This window comes from Quercus suber, unplaced genomic scaffold (genome assembly GCF_002906115.3).
Source record: "Quercus suber isolate HL8 unplaced genomic scaffold, Cork oak 2.0 scaffold_450, whole genome shotgun sequence".
Taxonomy (NCBI): Eukaryota; Viridiplantae; Streptophyta; class Magnoliopsida; order Fagales; family Fagaceae; genus Quercus; species Quercus suber.
The window spans coordinates 502,741-521,155 of NW_027069901.1; the positions used below are offsets into that span (position 1 = coordinate 502,741).

Consider the following 18,415-nt stretch of genomic DNA (forward strand, 5'->3'; position numbering starts at 1 on the left):
ATTTCTCAAGTTGTTGAGACAAAAAATACACTTAACATAAAGAATTTTTTTTTTTTTATGTATATATATATATTATATATTGTTGAAGATTACTTTCACATTAACCTACCACTAATACTATATATATATACTAGCCTCATGCCCGTGCTCAGAGGCACTTCTATTTTTTTTGGAAAAATTTAATAATTTGCATCTATTATAATTTAGGATTACTACATTTTCCAATCACAAAAATACCTAGGGGTGTGATGAAAAATTATTTCACCTACTAACGCATAATACTCATCACACCCTTAAGTTTTTTTGTGATTAGAAAATGTAGTAATCCCAAATTATAATAGATGTAAATTATCAACTTTTTTTCCAAAAAAATAGAAGAGCCTCTAAGCTCGCATGTGAGCGCGTGCTCAGAGGCTAGTATTCTGTAATTATCATCAAATTTTGGCAATTTTGTTTATGTAATAATCAACATTTTATTGATTGGAAGATGATGCTATAATTTAGTATTAACCTTTAGGGGGAGAAAAGAAGATCGTCTGAATAAATCTTATAAATTTACATATGTTGAAAATGCATAATGAAATTGTAACTATAAAACTACTTACAAAATACATGTGAAAATATTTACAAAAGCTATTATGAAGAAGATGATGGATCAATGTAGAAAATTGAAATACTTGCAACAGGTAAAACTATAAAATAATTCACTACATCTGAAACATATAATAGGTCTACTTATTTACTCAACTAAATGATGATACAAATGTGAAGTGCTACAAATTTGAATGGTGATTCAGATTGAAAGATTCCATTCTTTAGCCATCCTTTGGAATGAAATTCCTCTGCATCTTCTCCCCAAATATAAGGCTTCCTGCCCATGGCATAAGCTATGTAGTATACACCATCCCCTTTCTTCACTCTATACTTGTTAGAAAGAATGTCATCCATGTTTGCACACCTCCCATCCTTGAAGTACACCAAAGGGATCACATTAAAATCTATCAAAAATATTATCATCATGGGCTAAGCAAATTAGAATCTATTAAAGAAAAATCCAACTTTGGTAAGGATGGGGTGTAAAACTCATGTTTTACATCATCCAATAAGAGATTGCCACATTAGCTTTTTAATTAAAATCAATACATCCTACCACACCTAATAACATCTCAATAAACCCCTAATTTGGTTGATTTTCATATAAGTGTTAGAATTTTTTTTTTTTTTTTAATTATAGAATATAAGTATTAGAATTGATTTGGTGTAATTGTGCTTATTTTTTAATATTTGATAAGATAATGTGGCATGTTGAAATTGGAGGGCCACATCCTTATAGAATTTAAACTCATTAAATAAATCCCTAATTATTTATTAATAAATGAATAATGCTTAAGATACGATTGTTCACAATCTTTTTCACATCTATTCATGTGATAAACTCACTTTCACATAATTCTATTCTTGACGCTACTTTTATTACTATTAAAGCAAGTTGTAGCAGATGGTAAGATTAGTGTCAAAATTGAAAATGAATAAAGTTTCCAGGTTAGTTACAAAGGGAATTGCAGGGTATAGCCTCAAAGTCTCAGTCAATGCCGCATGAAGATAATGCATTTGATCTAGTGTTGCATCAGTTATATTAGCCATGAGATCATCAAGGTTAGCTCCATTGTCTTAACTACCAATGACGTCTTTCACTTCTTGCGCAACTTTTTCCTGTGTTAGAGGGTTCTTGCAGAGCATATAGAGGAACCATGAGAGAGTGCTTGCACTTGTAACTTTGCCTGCCATCCTAAAATTCAAAATTATGTCCCTTAAACATTAATCATTCATTCTGTCTGGATTCCATTCACTCTTGACCAGAAACCTTGAAAGTATATCCTTGTCACTCTGGAAATCATTAAATAAAATCATCAAGATTCAAGTAAACCAATAGTCCAGATTATCAAAGCAAGTGGTACATCTCATTGTACCAAAGTCCTTTAAAAGATAGATAGCATTGGAAGTTACAAATAATCAAATACATCTTGAGTTTCCCAAATAGGCATTGTTAGTTTGTTACAAATTTAAAACTTACGCAATCTTGTTTCACTTCTAGCAGTTCCCTCTTGGTCCTAATTACTCCATGCACAAAATAATCAAGGATTTTGATTTTCTTCTTAAGGGCAGCTTCGGAGCCAATGTTAAGAAACCTCTTCAACTTCCAGAATGGATCGACATAGCGCCAATAGACCAAGGCATTTGAATCATCAAATGCCTTCATGAATGCAGTTCCCTCCTTGCTTGACCCGTCCAAGCAATTCAATTCTACCCCAAACCCAACTTTGAAAATTGAATCCAAAGTGCATCTCATTAGTATGTCCTACAAATTTAAAAGGAAAAATATCTCACTACGTAATTCTTTCACTCTTCTATAGTAAAATCAAGTGATGTCAGCATACACTATGGGCTTGCTTCTTGTCTTGCTCATTTACCTTTGCAAGTAAATTTCATAATTAGTAAAATTCAGAACTCTTTCTTCTCAAAACCATTAAGCATGCATTTAGGTAATTTGAAGAACAATTGCTAATACAAACTGCTTTATATGAATTTGCTTTAAATAAAACGTATGTGATTTAACAGACTTAATTTAACATCCTAAAATTAATAATTTCAAATTCACATATTAATAAAATTAAATTCATTCATAAATTTCTTCGATAGAAAAAATTTATCATTTCTATAGAGTGCCAAAGCTGGGGTGAACTATGCATGCCATTTTCTAAGGGTCTTTGGATTTTTATAGTAGTGTAGAATCAAACTCCCTTGACTTGCACCTCAAGCCGTTTCCTTATGGAGAAGATCTCCATTAATGCACGTATCTTCCAAAATCCTCTTCATGTTAGAATTCTATTCATATTGGGACTCTATGGACTAAGGTTAACCTTGAGATGCAAGTCGTTTCTATTTAAGGTTTCTTGGAGACCACATAATGACCAGTTGAGTGCCATATGGCCTTTTGATCTGACCACCATGTGTCTGTTCACATATGATCCGTTCACCATTAGCCCATTTGTCTCGCACTGTCAAGTCCATCTAAGTGGATCCGTCACCTCCAATTTTCTCCCTCTTCAGTTGCCCCATCACCTTATGGGTCCATGATCTGTGAGTGGAAGGACCCATGGGATAACGGTTCAATCCGGCCTCTACAGGAGCATGCCTAGTCTTGACAAGCTAGCCTAAGATCATTAATGACAAAGGACACGTGGCATTTACTGAATGGTTGCTCACTGGGATCGAAGTGTCCCTTCGTCTTCCGTGCCATTCCTTCTATATAAACCAAACTCTTTTCCTCTCATTACGTTACTGTCTACTGAAATCTATGATCAGAGCATACTCGTCATCATTGTCAAACAAACATATCGTTCAGCTGTTGCATCCATCATCAATGCCTTTTTACCATCCAACTTCAACCTGGTAGGCATTCTTTTCCTTTACCTAAATTTTTATGCACTTTTTATTTATAGACTTGGTACTACCGTCATCTATTATAGACCGGTCAGAGTCTTAGGATTTACCATTACATGTAGGTCATGTCTAGTGTGTCGAGTAACCAGTCGTTTATCCATGACGGGGCGCGCTACAATGAAGTGTACCTGTCAGGTCACAAAGACCCTGACAATTCAAGTGAAGAAAGGAGTCCAAAAGCTAGTTTTCCTCCCTCAAGGGATGAGGGTTTGGAGACGAAAAGGCCAGAGGATGACTATAGTGAAGGCCTGGATGATGCTGAGCCCCCAATTTAATCCGTCGTGAGTCCTAATGGACTTAGGGAGTTCATCATGTTACCTATATGGATGGTTAATGATTTTAATTCCTCGTTCAAAGAACCTCACTTCAAAACACTTAGGGCCAAGTACCAAATACCTGACAACATGCCTCTCCGTCTACCTTATAAGTTGGAGAAATGCTACTATGACGGCGTTGAAAGTGTTGGGATTTATGAGCAAATGCTGAAGGCAGGGCTCCGATTCCCATTAAGTTCACTCAATTGTCAACTCCTCTAACACTTAGGCTTATCTATCAACCATATTTCCCCAAACGCTTGGAAGGTCTTCCTAGGCATGGAGGTTTTGTACAGGGCAATGTCCAAAGGTGCCAAGAGGTTGACGGTGTAGGAATTCCTACATTGTTACTGTCCTAATGAGATTGCCTAGTCAAAGGGCATGTATAGCTTTGTGCCTAAGAGCCCTTTGTTGAGGCTTGTGTGTGAGACCCCTAACTCTAACAGGGACTGGAAGAGTCGTTATTTTTTCATGGAAGGTGACGAATGGATGTGTCGTCTTGGTGACACTAAATACATGCCCGTCGACATAACATGGGGCATATTGCCTCCGTCTGGTATGTATCCATCTATATTCGGTTCAGTTTCTATTTAACATGTCACTCTAACCATCATCTTTTATAGTTCGGGACTGTCCACAAGTCTCACTGGAGCAGTGGAGTTTTTTGGAGAAAATTTTTAGCAAGTCCAAGCTAGGGGAGAGGACGTGGTCCAAGCTGGTCACCCTGGATACAATCCACTAGTATTGCGACGGACCAAAGCCAACTCCAGACGCCTATCGATACGACGCTCAAGTGCGAAGACGTAAGTCTATCCTCTAATAATTAATTTTAACTATTTAATTTTAATTCACGTAGCTAAGTGTATCTATCCATTTTTGCAGATATGGATGCTGCTAAGAGAGGGGTTGTCATTAAACAACAGGCAGCCAAGAAGAAAGAGAAGGGAGGTAAACCCTATGGGTGGACAGGTTCATCCAATCCATCCACAAAAAGAAAGCAGCCGGAGAAGCAAGATCGTCTCCCTAAGAAGACTGAAACCACTCTAGACCCCGTCATGGGACTAGAGGCTGAGGGTAAGAAGACGATTACCCCTGCCAAGCATGGTGCGGGAAAGGGTTTTATGAAGGGTCCGTTTAAAAGCCAAGAAAAGCCACCCATCCTCCTTCATAAGGATTCTAAATATGCTTTGGAAAGACTTTCTTCCATTATAACATTTGACAATTATGAGGACTTAGGCAACCATGCGACGGAAGCCATGGGGGAGATGAGGCTCTTCTGTATTGCTCAAGTAAGCCATGTCCGTCTTCTTCCTATCCTTCCCGTCCACTTACCTCCATTACTAACCACCTTTGTTTTCAGGTGATGGTGATGATGAAGGGGCATATGGGATGATGCCTGAACCATGAGACGGCGTTGGACCGTGTTAGGGTGAAGGCCAACAAGACGGAGGACGAGTTGAACGGTCTCAAGGCTTGGAAGGTTGGCATGGGGAAGAAATTCAATACTTCGAAGAAGGTCAGGAAGGAACTTGAGCAACATATGGAGATGATGAGAGAGGTCTTAGAGGATAAAGAAAAAGAGATCAAGGATGCCAAGGACCAACTCCATCAGGCAAAGGAGGCAGTAATCCATGAATATCGTGACTTTGACGCCTTCCTAGAGGAGCTTGGGACATCCTATGCAAACGACTTCGATGATGCTCTTCGTCAAGCCAAGAAAACTTATCCTGACCTTGATTTTTCTCAAGTCAACATTGATGCCCAAGCCTAAGCTACTGCTTAGCCCGTCGCCTTTTATAGTATGGAGGATCTTTTTGCTGATGATGCCCTTGTCAATGATCCTCATGGTGATGGAGGAGATGTTGTTGAAGGCTAAGCTAAACCAGATGATGATCAAGCCCGTCACCCTGAGGATTTAGTGATTGAGGAGAAGAATGAAACTCCTGCTCAGATTGCATAGTTTTTTTTTTTTTAACTAGTCTGTAAAGATTTTAGAGAACAACTTATGTTTTATTTTAACCGTCATTGAAAATTTTCCTGTTAGGGCTTTAAGTAATATTTATTTACTCTGTTATCCGTCTACTTTTATGACTTTAAACATGTAGTTTGTGATTAAATAAAACAATCTTTTGGATGGATCCTCTAGTGAATGTGTAGTGTCAAACTTTACGTTGATATGGACCTGATAGTCATCCTTTAGGATAAGTCCATCCATTTATGGATTGGTAACATTAATCCAACCTTTAAGTTGTGTCCACCCACTATATGGACTTTTATCCTTTAGGATTAGTTCGTCCACTTGTGGACTGGCAACATTAATCCAACCTTAAGTTGGATCTGTCCACTATATGGACTTTATAGTTATCATCCTTTAGGATGAGTTCGTCCACTTATGGACTGGCAATATTAATCCAACCTTAAGTTGGATCTGTCCACTATATGGACTTTATAGTTATCATCCTTTAGGATGAGTTTGTCCACTTGTGGACTGGCAACATTAATCCAACCTTAAGTTGGATCCCACTATATGGACTTTATAGTTATCATCATTTAGGATGAGTCCGTCCACATGTGGTCTGGCAACATTAATCCATCCTTAAGTTGGATCCGTCCACTATATGGACTTATCTTTATCATCCTTTAGGATGAGTTCGTCCACTTGTGGACTAAATGTGTAGGAATATAACATGCCCGATTTTGGATAACTCCTCTTATTATAATGGTAATTCATGTGTAGAAATTGTTCTTTAAAATGTAAAAACTTGAAAACTTGCCCTTGGGCTAAAAAAGAACTGTAGATAATAGAAACTAGACAATAAAGAAATAAACTGGAAATGAGGAGTGTCATTGATCGTCTACTGCTAGTGGCCTACTGGTAGTACTTCTTTAGATAGTACGCTCATAATTCTAACTGTCATTGTTCTAGCTGTCGTTCTATAAGCCCATAGTACGCTCGACAGCTCCTCAGGCCATATACCTTTTGCCCCATCGAGCCGAGTCTTGATAATTTTAAGTAAGGATCGGTTTGTGACTTCAACCTGTCTGTTGGCCTACGGGCGAGCGAGCGATAAGTAGTGGTTCCTGATCCCTAGTTATGAGCAGAAGTCTCTAAATGCGTCGTTATTAAACTGCTTTCCATTGTCGGAAACAAGCACTCTGGGTATACCATATCTACAAACTATGTTCTTCCATACGAAGCTCCATATATTCTTCTCTGTGATGGTGGCTAAGGCTTCTGCTTCTACCCATTTTGTGAAGTAATCGATGCTGACTACCAGGAACTTTAGCTGTCTTATCGTTGTTGGGAAGGAACCCATGATATCTAACCCTTATTGAGCAAATGGCTATTAGACCGTCATAGGGGTGAGTTCCTCAGATGGTTGTCTGATGGTGTTGCTGAACCTTGGACACTTGTCTCAGGCTTTGACATAAGCTTGCGCATCCTTCTGCATGGTGGGCTAGTAGTATCCCACTCGAATAAGCTTGTGCACTAATGATCATGCTCTCGAGTGGTTTTCCTAGATCCCTATGTGGACTTCTCTCATGATGTACTCCGCTTCCTCAGGGCCTAAACATCTTGGGTATGGGCGGGAGAAGCTTCTTTTGTACAAGACATCCTTTATCAGAACAAATCGGGATGCTTGGACCTTCAGTTTCCTTACGGCATCTTTCTCGTTTGGCAGCATGCCATTCCTTAGGTAGGAGACTAATGACATGGTCCAGTTTCTTTTAGAACCTATCTCCTACATAGTTGCACCATCATCTATAAGCGATGAGACTTGAACGAAAGATAATACTTGATTAGGGACGAGCGTGTGTTCGACTGAGGCAGCCTTAGCCAGTCAATCGGCACAATCGTTCTCCTCCCTTAGGATTTGGATAAATTTGACTTGGAGGATAGCAATTCGACCCTTCACCTTCTCGAGGTACTTCTTCTTCCTTTCATTCTTGCACTCGTAGCTACCATTAACCTGACCCGTTACGACTTGGGAGTCGTAGTGTAAGATCATGTTTTCAGCCCCAGCTGTTTTTGCAAGGTCCAGTCTTGCAATCAAAGCTTCGTATTCTGCTTCATTATTAGTTGTAGAAAAGTCCAAGTAGATCATGCAATCGATCCTATCTCCCTTCAGAGTGTGGAGTACCACGCCGGCACCCTACTTGCTTATTGGAGGATCCGTCCGTGTGGATGCTCCATTGCAGGATCTCTTCTGCCCCCTGGCTCTCCATGAGGGTGAATTTTGTGATGAAGTCAGCCACCACCTGTCCCTTTTAGCTGTGCGTGGACGTTACTATATATCAAACTCACTCAACTCGACTACCCATAACACCATCCATCCTGCAGCCTTGGGGCTACTCATAGCTCTTCTCAGAGGCTTATCCGTCAGGACAATAGTGTGTGCCTGAAAATACGACTTGAGTTTTCGTGTCGCAGTCACCAATGTGAAAGCCAGCTTTTCTATTTGAGGGTACCTTTCTTCTGCTCCTCGAAACGCTCAGCTGGTAAAATAAACAGGTCTTTGCAACCTACCCTCTTCTCTTACCAAAGCTACACTGACAACAGCTTGTGAGACGGCTAAGTACAAATAGAGCTCTTCCCTTGGCTTGGATGGGCTGAGTAACGGAGGAGACGAAAGATACGACTTTAAATTTTCAAACACTTGTTGAGTATATTTAATTTGTATAGATATATTTCACAAGGGTAAAGAAGGAAGGTGCTAGATTATACTAATGTTACCATTCCAATGATATATAAATATATATATATATATATTTTTTTTTTTTTTGGTAAACAATCCATGATTTATATATCATATATATATAAATGTTACCATTCCATGATTTATATATATATATATATATATATATATATGATATATAAATCATGCCATCCCAATACAATCCCCATTTAATCCCATACCTCCTTATACCAGTACTGTGTCAGAATCAAAGAAAAGCATTGGGATCTGGGGTTTATGATAGTTGAAATCTGTAGGTTTTGATCCCAAAAAAATTATCTTAACCACTTTTTTTGACACTACACTACTTAGAAATGTAAAGGCTCTTATAACCTTGGCACTAGTCAACAACTAGATTATTAAGAAATACTTTGAGCCTTTTTTTTCAAATTAAAGATACTTGTTTCTAGATCATCTCATGAGAATAGCCAGTTATTTGAAAACTCCCTTTTTCCATATTGATATGCACACATTAGTGCAGACATTTCTTAACAAGTACTTCAATTCAAAGAATGCCATATGATTAGGCTACTATTATTTTTTAAGAGATAACTGCAATTTTTTTTCAAATTCCCATTTTCTAGGAAGCAGCATGAATGATACTTGCAGAAATCATTGGTAGCCTATCCTCACCATCCCCCACCCCCAAAATAAAGATCCATGGTATCAATGTCAAAGGAGAAATNTATGTACTCAATTACTCCTAAAGTACTGTCGCTCCTTACAATTTCATATTCAATTCTGCAAACCCATTGTGGCAAGCATCAATTTTCTGTTAAAGTTCTCAAATTTTGAGGTTTGTGGGGTCCCAAAAGATAATGACTTTGAATTTTTCTTTTAATTACACATTAAAGAAAAGATTTGTGTAATATTCTCATATTGAACATATACAACTACTGATTTTGCTAAAGTAAATAACATATAAGTATATAACTACATGATGGCACTTTCTGATGTGTTTAGGCCTCTTAGGTTGTGCAATGGGGAGAGGAAAGATTGAGATCAAGGGATTGAGAACACTACAAACCGTCAAGTCACCTTCTGCAAGAGGAGAAATGGCCTCTTAAAGAAAGCCTATGAACTGTCTATCCTATGTGAAGCTGAAGTGGCTCTTATCATCTTCTCCAGTCGTGGGCGGCTTTATGAGTATGCAAACAATAGGTAAATTAACCTCACATATCTTCATTTCATTGTTTGTTATGTTTCTCTGCTCATTGGATGAAAATAGTTAAATCAAACATATATTTGTCTCTGCTCATCTATACATGTACTTATTTATTTCTCCTTTGACATTGATACCATGGATCTTTATTTTGGGGGTGGGGGTGGTGAGGATAGGCTACCAATGATTTCTGCAAGTATCATTCATGCTGCTTCCTAGAGAAAGGAATTTGAAAAAAAATTGCAGTTATCTCTTAAAAAATATAGTAGCCTAATCATATGGCATTCTTTGAATTGAAGTACTTGTTAAGAAATGTCTGCACTAATGTGTGCATATCAATATGGAAAAAGGAGTTTTCAAATAACTGGCTATTCTCATGAGATGATCTAGAAACAAGTATCTTTAATTTGAAAAAAAAGGCTCAAAGTATTTCTTAATAATCTAGTTGTTGACTAGTGCCAAGGTTATAAGAGCCTTTACATTTCTAAGTAGTGTAGTGCAAAAAAAGTGGTTAAGATAATTTTTTTGGGATCAAAACCTACAGATTTCAACTATCATAAACCCCAGATCCCAATGCTTTTCTTTGATTCTACACAGTACTGGTATAAGGAGGTATGGGATTAAATGGGATTGTATTGGGATGGCATGATTTATATATCATATATATATATATATATATATATATATAAATCATGGAATGTGTAACATTTTATATATATATGATATATAAAAAAAAAAAAAAAAAAAAAAAAAAAAAAAAAGGAGTATAAAATGAACAAAATCAGTATCATCAAGCTAATTTAGAAAAGGGTTTTGATAAGAAAATGGTAATAAGTGGGAAGGTAAACCTGAATAAGGAAAAGAAAATCCTTTTGTCTGAAAATAGATCTAAGAGATGACTCAAAACTACACCTACTATGAATATTATATTCTAGAACTAGAAGAGATATGAGGCAAGCACAGACCTGGCTTTGGAACTCACTCCGGCTAGTTCAGCTTTATGAAAAATTTTCTAATCTCAAAGAAACTTTGCATATAGAGTTCTCTGCTACTTCTCTTCTCCTTTAATAGCTCTTTCTGTCTTTGTCTACCTATAGTGAGAGAGAGAGAAGGATGTGGGGACTAGTGATTTCCTAAATGCCATACAAGACGTGGTAGTTTCTCGCTAAGTGTGGATGCTTTTGCAGGTGCAAATTCTCACCAAATAGGGCAAAAGCTTATTCAATATTTCTGTTTTATTGAGTGACTAATATGCCCTTCAAGAATCTATCTCATAAATCTAAATTTCAAATGTGTCTTAGGCATGCATATGATTGTGTATGTGTCTGAGATTGAGAGAGATTGATTGACATTTTGTGAAGGATAAACAAGATGTATCTGCTTTGTTAGATTAGGACATGTGCAGGCCACGTATATGTGCACTAGCATATATGTCAATCAAGAATATAAAACCCAAAATTTGAAAAGCAGAAAGAAACACATTACTCATTTTGATGCCAATCAGTGTGATTGATAAAAAATAAAAAATAGTACCACTAATGGGAGACCCAGTTGAACATGATATTTCGATTACAGTAAGACATGTCAATTATTATGAAATTTGTTGTGTTTTTAGCACTATTCTTTGATACTGACCCCTGTGATGGTAAAAGTAAAAGTTGAACATGTACTATCATATTAAGTTTATGTGTCACTAATTGAGCTCAAATGCTATGGTTTAGGGCCTCAACACTATATAATTTGGCCATGGATGTTACATGCTAATAGGGGAAAGAAGAAAAAAGAAAAAGAAAAAAGTAACTCGAATGTATTATAGACTGCACCAGCTAATTGAGCTTGAGGTCAAACGGTGAGCTTGCTTTTTATTTAGTATTTATTTATTTTCCTTGCATGGTCGTTGTTTTTAGGCACATTAGATTGTTACGTGAAAAATGAATAGCGCAACTGCCAAAGGAAAAATGAATAGCTCATCCGTAGGTGATAACATTAATCTGTTAGTGTTATTACCTACAGTTCCTACTTCTTTCAATGGAGGATGCTACAGTTGATATCCTGATAGAGGCAGAGTCAAGGCAATGGAACTATACTCTGATTGATGGTATTTTTGCACCACAAGAAGCTGACTTAATTAAAACAACCCCTCTTGCACGGGTTGAGTCAGGGGATATAGTGCTTTGGCCTCTCGCAAAAGATGGGAAATATACCTGCAAGTCTGGCTATCGTTTTCTGAAGGAAGAGGCAGATTTTAGAGCAACATGTAGAATCCGATATCCAGGATAAATAACTATGGAAGGGGATTTGGTCTATACAAGTACCCAACAAGGTGAAGAATTTTATTTGGAGAGAATGCCGAAATTTGCTACCTACGAAAGTGAATTTGGTTCGACAAACAGTAATTTCTGATCCTACCTGTGAAAGAATTCGTGACACACCAGAACAGATTCTCCACACTCTTTGGTTGTGCCTTGAGCTTGATATTGTATGGTGTGATATGCAGTTATGGGCTTTTCGCATGACCACTCAATTTTTGGATTTCAAAGAGTCGATGTCATGGATTTTAAAGGAGCATCAACACCTTGAACTCCTTGCTTTTATGGTGTGGTCAATTTGGAACCAAACCCGAGTTTGTCAGCCGAGCTACAATCTTCATCAGCTATCCCAAGTGAGTAAGGCACGTCTGGATGAGTTTCTATCTACCCATCCACGACCACCGCGTAGCCCTCCACAACCCCGTGCCTACTGGAAGCCTCCTTCGAATGATTGGGTCAAGATTAATTTTGATGGTGCTGTTTTCTCAGAGGTGGACAGGTCAGGTATTGGTGCGGTTGTTCGTGACAAAAACGGCTTGGTGCTTGCTCCTCTACCGCAGCAACTTCCCCAGGTTCATACACCAGAAGACATAGAAGCCTTAGCTGCTTCCAAGACCCTTCAGTTTGCTTTAGAACTTGGGATTAGATGAGTTGTTCTTGAGGGGGATTCATAGGTCTTAATTTCCAGATTGATCGATGATACTGAGTTACTGTCATGTAAGGTTGCCCATAATTTTACCAGCTATGCTGTACATATTTCCAGACTTTCATGGGTAGATGGAAGATGATTTGCCACAGTTTCTTTTTGTAGTCCAAGCTGATTTAGCTAGTTTTTCTTAATAAAAATTCATGTTTTCTTTCTCCAAAAAAAAAAAAAAAAAAGGAGAGAGAGAAAATTGCTTTCGTAGGTATTAGAGCATCCACATCAGTATATGCAAAAATAATTTTATTTTGCATATCTAAAACCTACTTTTTCTATTTTACACACCTATTGTTACAAAACACCAACATCAGTTTGTCTATTATACACATTTATTCAAATAAAATATTCATTTTTTTAACACTGTAAACAGTAACCGTGAGAGGAGAGAGAAAGGAAAAGAGAATGAGGTGAAGAGAGGAGAGAGAAAAAAAAGAATAAAAAAATCATTTACACGGTGAACAATAACCATGTATATATACACGATTATTGTTCATTTGCAAGACCATTGTGCATATTTAGACATTTTTACAAAGACTGATGTGAGGGAATTTTGGGTTAAAACGTATAAAATTGAGCACTTTTTGTATTTTAGAAGACTGTCCATGAGCTGGTGTGGTTGCTCTTGTGCCAAATAGCTTTAGCCTTTAGCAGTTATGAATGTATTTATATATAGCATTTGTAGGTAGAAATCCAACAAGTGAATGTACTATCAAACTAGTTACTAGTCATCTTGTGAATTAAGCAAAGGAAAATGTTAAAGATAAAAACTATTTTACAAATTATTGGCGTAATAAGTGGGTTTTTTTTTTTTTTTTTGAGAAGTTAATAAGTGGTTATTGATAAGTGAAAAAATATGTTAGTGGTGAGTCTAAATAAGAAATAGTAAAAATTTGTTATGTTAACAATTTGTAAAAATATTGTAAAATAGTTTGTGGTTGTAGTAGTATTGCTCTTATGTCAAAAGATCTTTAGTAGTTACATTTGAGAATACTTAAATTAATGATCTCACTTGTAAACAAACAATGGTTCGGTTAATGAATGCTCTTAATACATTTGTTAATGAATCATTTTATGGAAGTTTTAATATCACTTTTATGAAAAATATAAAAAGTTAATTATTAACAAATAATTATTATTAATTATAAAAATTTTATAGAAGTTTTCTTTTCTCATATTTAAAAAAAAAATATNGGGGGGGGGGTGTCCTTACCATTATGATGGGTAGTACACTATTGCCTATTTTGTCTTGTCAAAAATCTAACATGTTTCATGCAGGCTTGAAAATGGGAAATTTGTTTTAACCTCAATACAATTGTATCAACGGATATTCAACGAGTTTATTTATGAATTAAAACAAGTACACAATCCAACCACAAACGCCAAATTTATCACAATAATAATAAAGTGATAAAAAAAATAATGTAGAGATTTGGTAACAAAGTGAAATTTTAAAGATTAACCTCTTAAGTGGAAAATTACTCCAGGGTGACCTACCCTATAAGCCAATTCACTATAAAATGAGAAGTATACAAACAAACTCAAATAGCATTTGACCATTTGTAATTAGACTTTTCGTGACCCAATAGGCAACTCATTGACTTCACCCCAATAACTCCAGGAGCTTTGGACTTCTTCTATATGGACTGCTTCACAAATTACGTGTTTGCTTCAAATTGGAACTTTAGGATCTCAATCAAGGAAATCAATACCATATCGATACCAATTGTACCAACCATTAAATTAGTATTAGTACAGTTGTATCAACTGTACCGAGCATATTTTGGATTTTTTGGCTGTTATTGGCATTTCGGCCCATACAATAAAATTTTTGTTAAAAATTTTGAATTTTTAAAACATGTTACCTAAGCTAATAAATTAATTAATGTACTTAGGCTAATATGTAGACTATAAGATATGTGGATTTTAAATTTCACGTTGATAAACATAAAAATTAATAATTTCATATTTACATAAATAAATACAAACAAATATATATGTACAGAAATATATAAATAATGGTAATCTCGAAACTATACACAAATATGAAATATCAACCAGTACCGAAATATTTCGTTCTCCTAATCAAATCTAAACAAGCTTCGGTCCAAAATTAACTCCCTTAATCTATCAATGCATGCACTGATAGAAGACAAAGCACTTAGTGGTTTCAATATGCATGGATTCTTCAAGTTCTTGGTTTTGATATATCTTGAGGGTGCAAAGCCAATAACTAGAACTAGAAGGATGTTTTTTTGGTTTTGAAACCAAAAGAAGACACTCAAGATAATCAATAGTACGACAACCTTCTTTGTATAAAGATTTGTGCTTTGTTTGTATTTATAAGTAGGTTAAATAAAGTTGTAATAAAATTGTGCAATTATTTTTCTAAGGGAATTAGAAAAACAAAGTCTGACATTTTTGTTCAAGCAAACCTGGAATAGAAATTGATGATTCCTCGGAAATTAGTAGGTTGAAAATCTTGGGCATTAACGATCTTAAGGCTGTTGGTGAATTCTAAAAAAGAAAACAAGAAAATCAGAGGAGACCGGTGGAGGCCGGTCAAGAATCCTCTGATGGCTAAGTTAGTATTTTTGTGATTCCAAGTATAATGGAAAAAATGTCTGAATCTCTTACCTTCTCGTAGATGCATGCTTATATAGTATGCATGAAACAGTTATTTCATTTTTGTAACTCCTATTGTCGCAGAGTCCGGAAAACTTGGAAGTAACTCCCATAACTGCGATGGAAGTTGTATTGCTTGGCCTTATTTTCTCTAATCGTCGTTGGCAACGGTTCATAGTAGTGAATTTTGACCTTTTACTTTCAGGACAATTTTTCCCAAGACGAGTTTGCCTAGGACGAGCTTGCTCAGGACGAGAATTCCATGAAGCTCGCTACTCTGGATAAGGACGACCCTCATGAACGAATCTGGAGTTGGTTCTCTGGCATCACAAAAAATTGCCAATATAAATCCTAACAAATTGAACTTAAAATAGAGGTGAGAACAATTTTTTTTTTCTCTCTATTTTTTGTCTTTTGCAAATTGATAGAACAACTTTACATCTTGCCATCCTTGTAGGAACTTTTTTTTTTAATATTAATAATAAAATGGTTCAATTAATTTGTTAATGACTGTGGAGCTCGTGGGCCTGATAGCCTCGGCCCATCATGTAGCCGGCCCAAGGCCCACGCCGAGGAATACTGACCATTCAACGCTAAATTGGGGAAGACCTCTTTTCCGAATCCATGCCGAGGACCTCCTCATCCTCGGCATGACAAGGATGATTTTTGGGAAAGACCAGTCCCAAAGTAAGCTGTCACCCTCACACTTAATGCATTCACCTAACCCCTCTGGCCGCATTAATGGGGATATAACCCCTTAGCAGGACAACGTTGATCAGAATGAAGCACTTGAGTACTGATAAGGTCTCTGATGGGACGGATGGCCAGAAGAGAGGCAAATGGATGATCAACAGATGGAATAAGGAGATAGGAAGATGAAGACTATATAAGAAAAGCAACTAAAGTAAAAAGAGAGGGGGGGAAAAAAGAAGAAGAAAAGGGGCTCCTCGGCCACGGGCCGAGGAGCATCCCCCCAGTTGTAAATTAACTCTTAAGTATTTTCTTTCATAAAAAAAGAGTTCATGCTTGGTGAACGACGGCCAGCGCCTAAACCTTTAACCCACTCTCTAAAAATTTATTGTTTGGGCTTGTTGGGCTGAAGACCCAGTCATACTCAGGGTCAAATCCAAACTGAGTCCCTACAATTGGCGCCGTCTGTGGGAAGGATTAGGGTACTAGCCGGCGCACTAGGCGATTGTTCTAAGTGGTCGTTTTGCAGTAGGTTGGCGAAGTTAAAAAAAAAAAAAAAAAAAAAAAAGATTCGACAGCGAAAAGAGAAATCTTGATAATATTATTATTTCATAAATAGAAACAGTACAAATTACAATCAGAGGCTCAGGCAGGCGTGTTCACAAACAAATTTATAAGCTAATCCTACCAGCTAGTTATACAATCAGAGGCCAGGTGGACCCGCCCTAAAAAAGCTAGCCAGAGGAAGTGTCAAGCCGTGCTTTTATTGGTATAAAGAGAATGGGAGAGCTTGACCAAAAAGGCAGGGAAGGGGGAGGGCCATCATGTTTCCAGGCCACCGACAACTCCCTTCTCGGTGCGGCTGAGCTGGAACAAAGAGAGGAGCAGATGCAGGGGCTCCGGGTACGGGGTACCTTCCCCCATGATGTTTCCTTGATTCTCTCCAATCTCACGAGTGTTGGCCGTTGGAGACGGCAACACTCGAGCACCGCCCATGAGATGAATTTGCACGTCTTCTTCGTCGGGGTGCGCTCCGAGGAGAGACGTTAGGTACTCTAACAACATCCCTCCGGGCCACCTTGTATGGCACCATCGGGGTTACGCCTAGATTCTGCCGCACCGGAAGCCCAGTGGGGGCTGCGGCCATAACGGCTTTTGGCACGGATGTCCTCACACCCGTCCAAAGCCGCCTCATACTTGCCAATTCCAATCACAATTCCGGCGGGTTTGTTAAAAGGGCTTGGGAAGCTGAAGGGATGTGTCTTTTCTGTTTGTGTTGGAAAGTTCATGGATTGTGGAGAAACCATCTCCTCACCTTATATAGGGGATTGGGGTTGGTGGAATTAATCATGCAGAGTTCGAAAAGAGAATTATCAGCTGGGCTAATAATGAAGCTACCAATTTTCAAGGAGGCCATAGACCGTTGGACTCGTGTTAATTCACTAGGACATTAATGAAGGCGCGTTTCGCGCACCGAAGCGTCAAGCGCGGAACACGAACGGACAAAGGGCGCTTCATAAATGAAAAGATGGGGCCTTGAGCTGGATGCGAGATCAACGCCACGTGTAAAGATCATATCCGACCCAAGAAGGAATCATCTCCAGTAAAGCGGTCCGAGGACAAACTATACTTACAGAAAAATAGAAGTGGTAGACAGAACCAAGGTATTGCATGGTCCTCGGACCCAAGCTTATGGTAAAACTATTCACACCATTATACCTGGGGTACTAGACAGAACCAAGGTATTGCATGGTCATCTGACTCAAACCTATGAGGAAACTAGATACTTACAGAAAATAGAAGTGGTAGACAGAACCAAGGTGTTGCATGGTCCTCAGACCCAAGCTATTGGTAAAACTATTTCACACCTTATACCTGGTACTAGACAGAACCAAGGTATTGCATGGTCTCGGACCCAAACCTATGGGGAAACTAGATACTTACAGAAAAATAGAAGTGGTAGACAGAACCAAGGTATTGCATGGTCCTCGGACCCAAACCTATGGTAAAACTATTCACACCATTATATTTGGGTACTAGACAGAACCAAGGTATTGCATGGTCCTCGGACCCAAACCTATGGGGAAACTAGATACTTACAGAAAAATAGAAGTGGTAGACAGAACCAAGGTATTGCATGGTCCTCGGACCCAAGCCTATGGTAAAACTATTCACACCATTATACTTGGGTACTAGACAGAACCAAGGTATTGCATGGTCTCGGACCCAAACCTATGGGGAAACTAGATACTTATAGAAAAATAAAAGTACTAGACAGAACCAAGGTATTGTAGTCCTCGGACCCAAACCTATGGAACTAGATACTTATACTAGATACTTATAGAAAAATAGAAGTACTAGAAGAACTAAAGGTC

The 18,415-nt window shown here is 37.7% G+C and overlaps 1 pseudogene; it reads right to left on the reverse strand.

The window, feature by feature from the left end:
- Nucleotides 1-724: 724 nt before the first annotated feature.
- On the reverse strand, nucleotides 725-3,335 carry LOC112010753 (cytochrome P450 704C1-like; annotated as a pseudogene).
- Nucleotides 3,336-18,415: the final 15,080 nt, after the last annotated feature.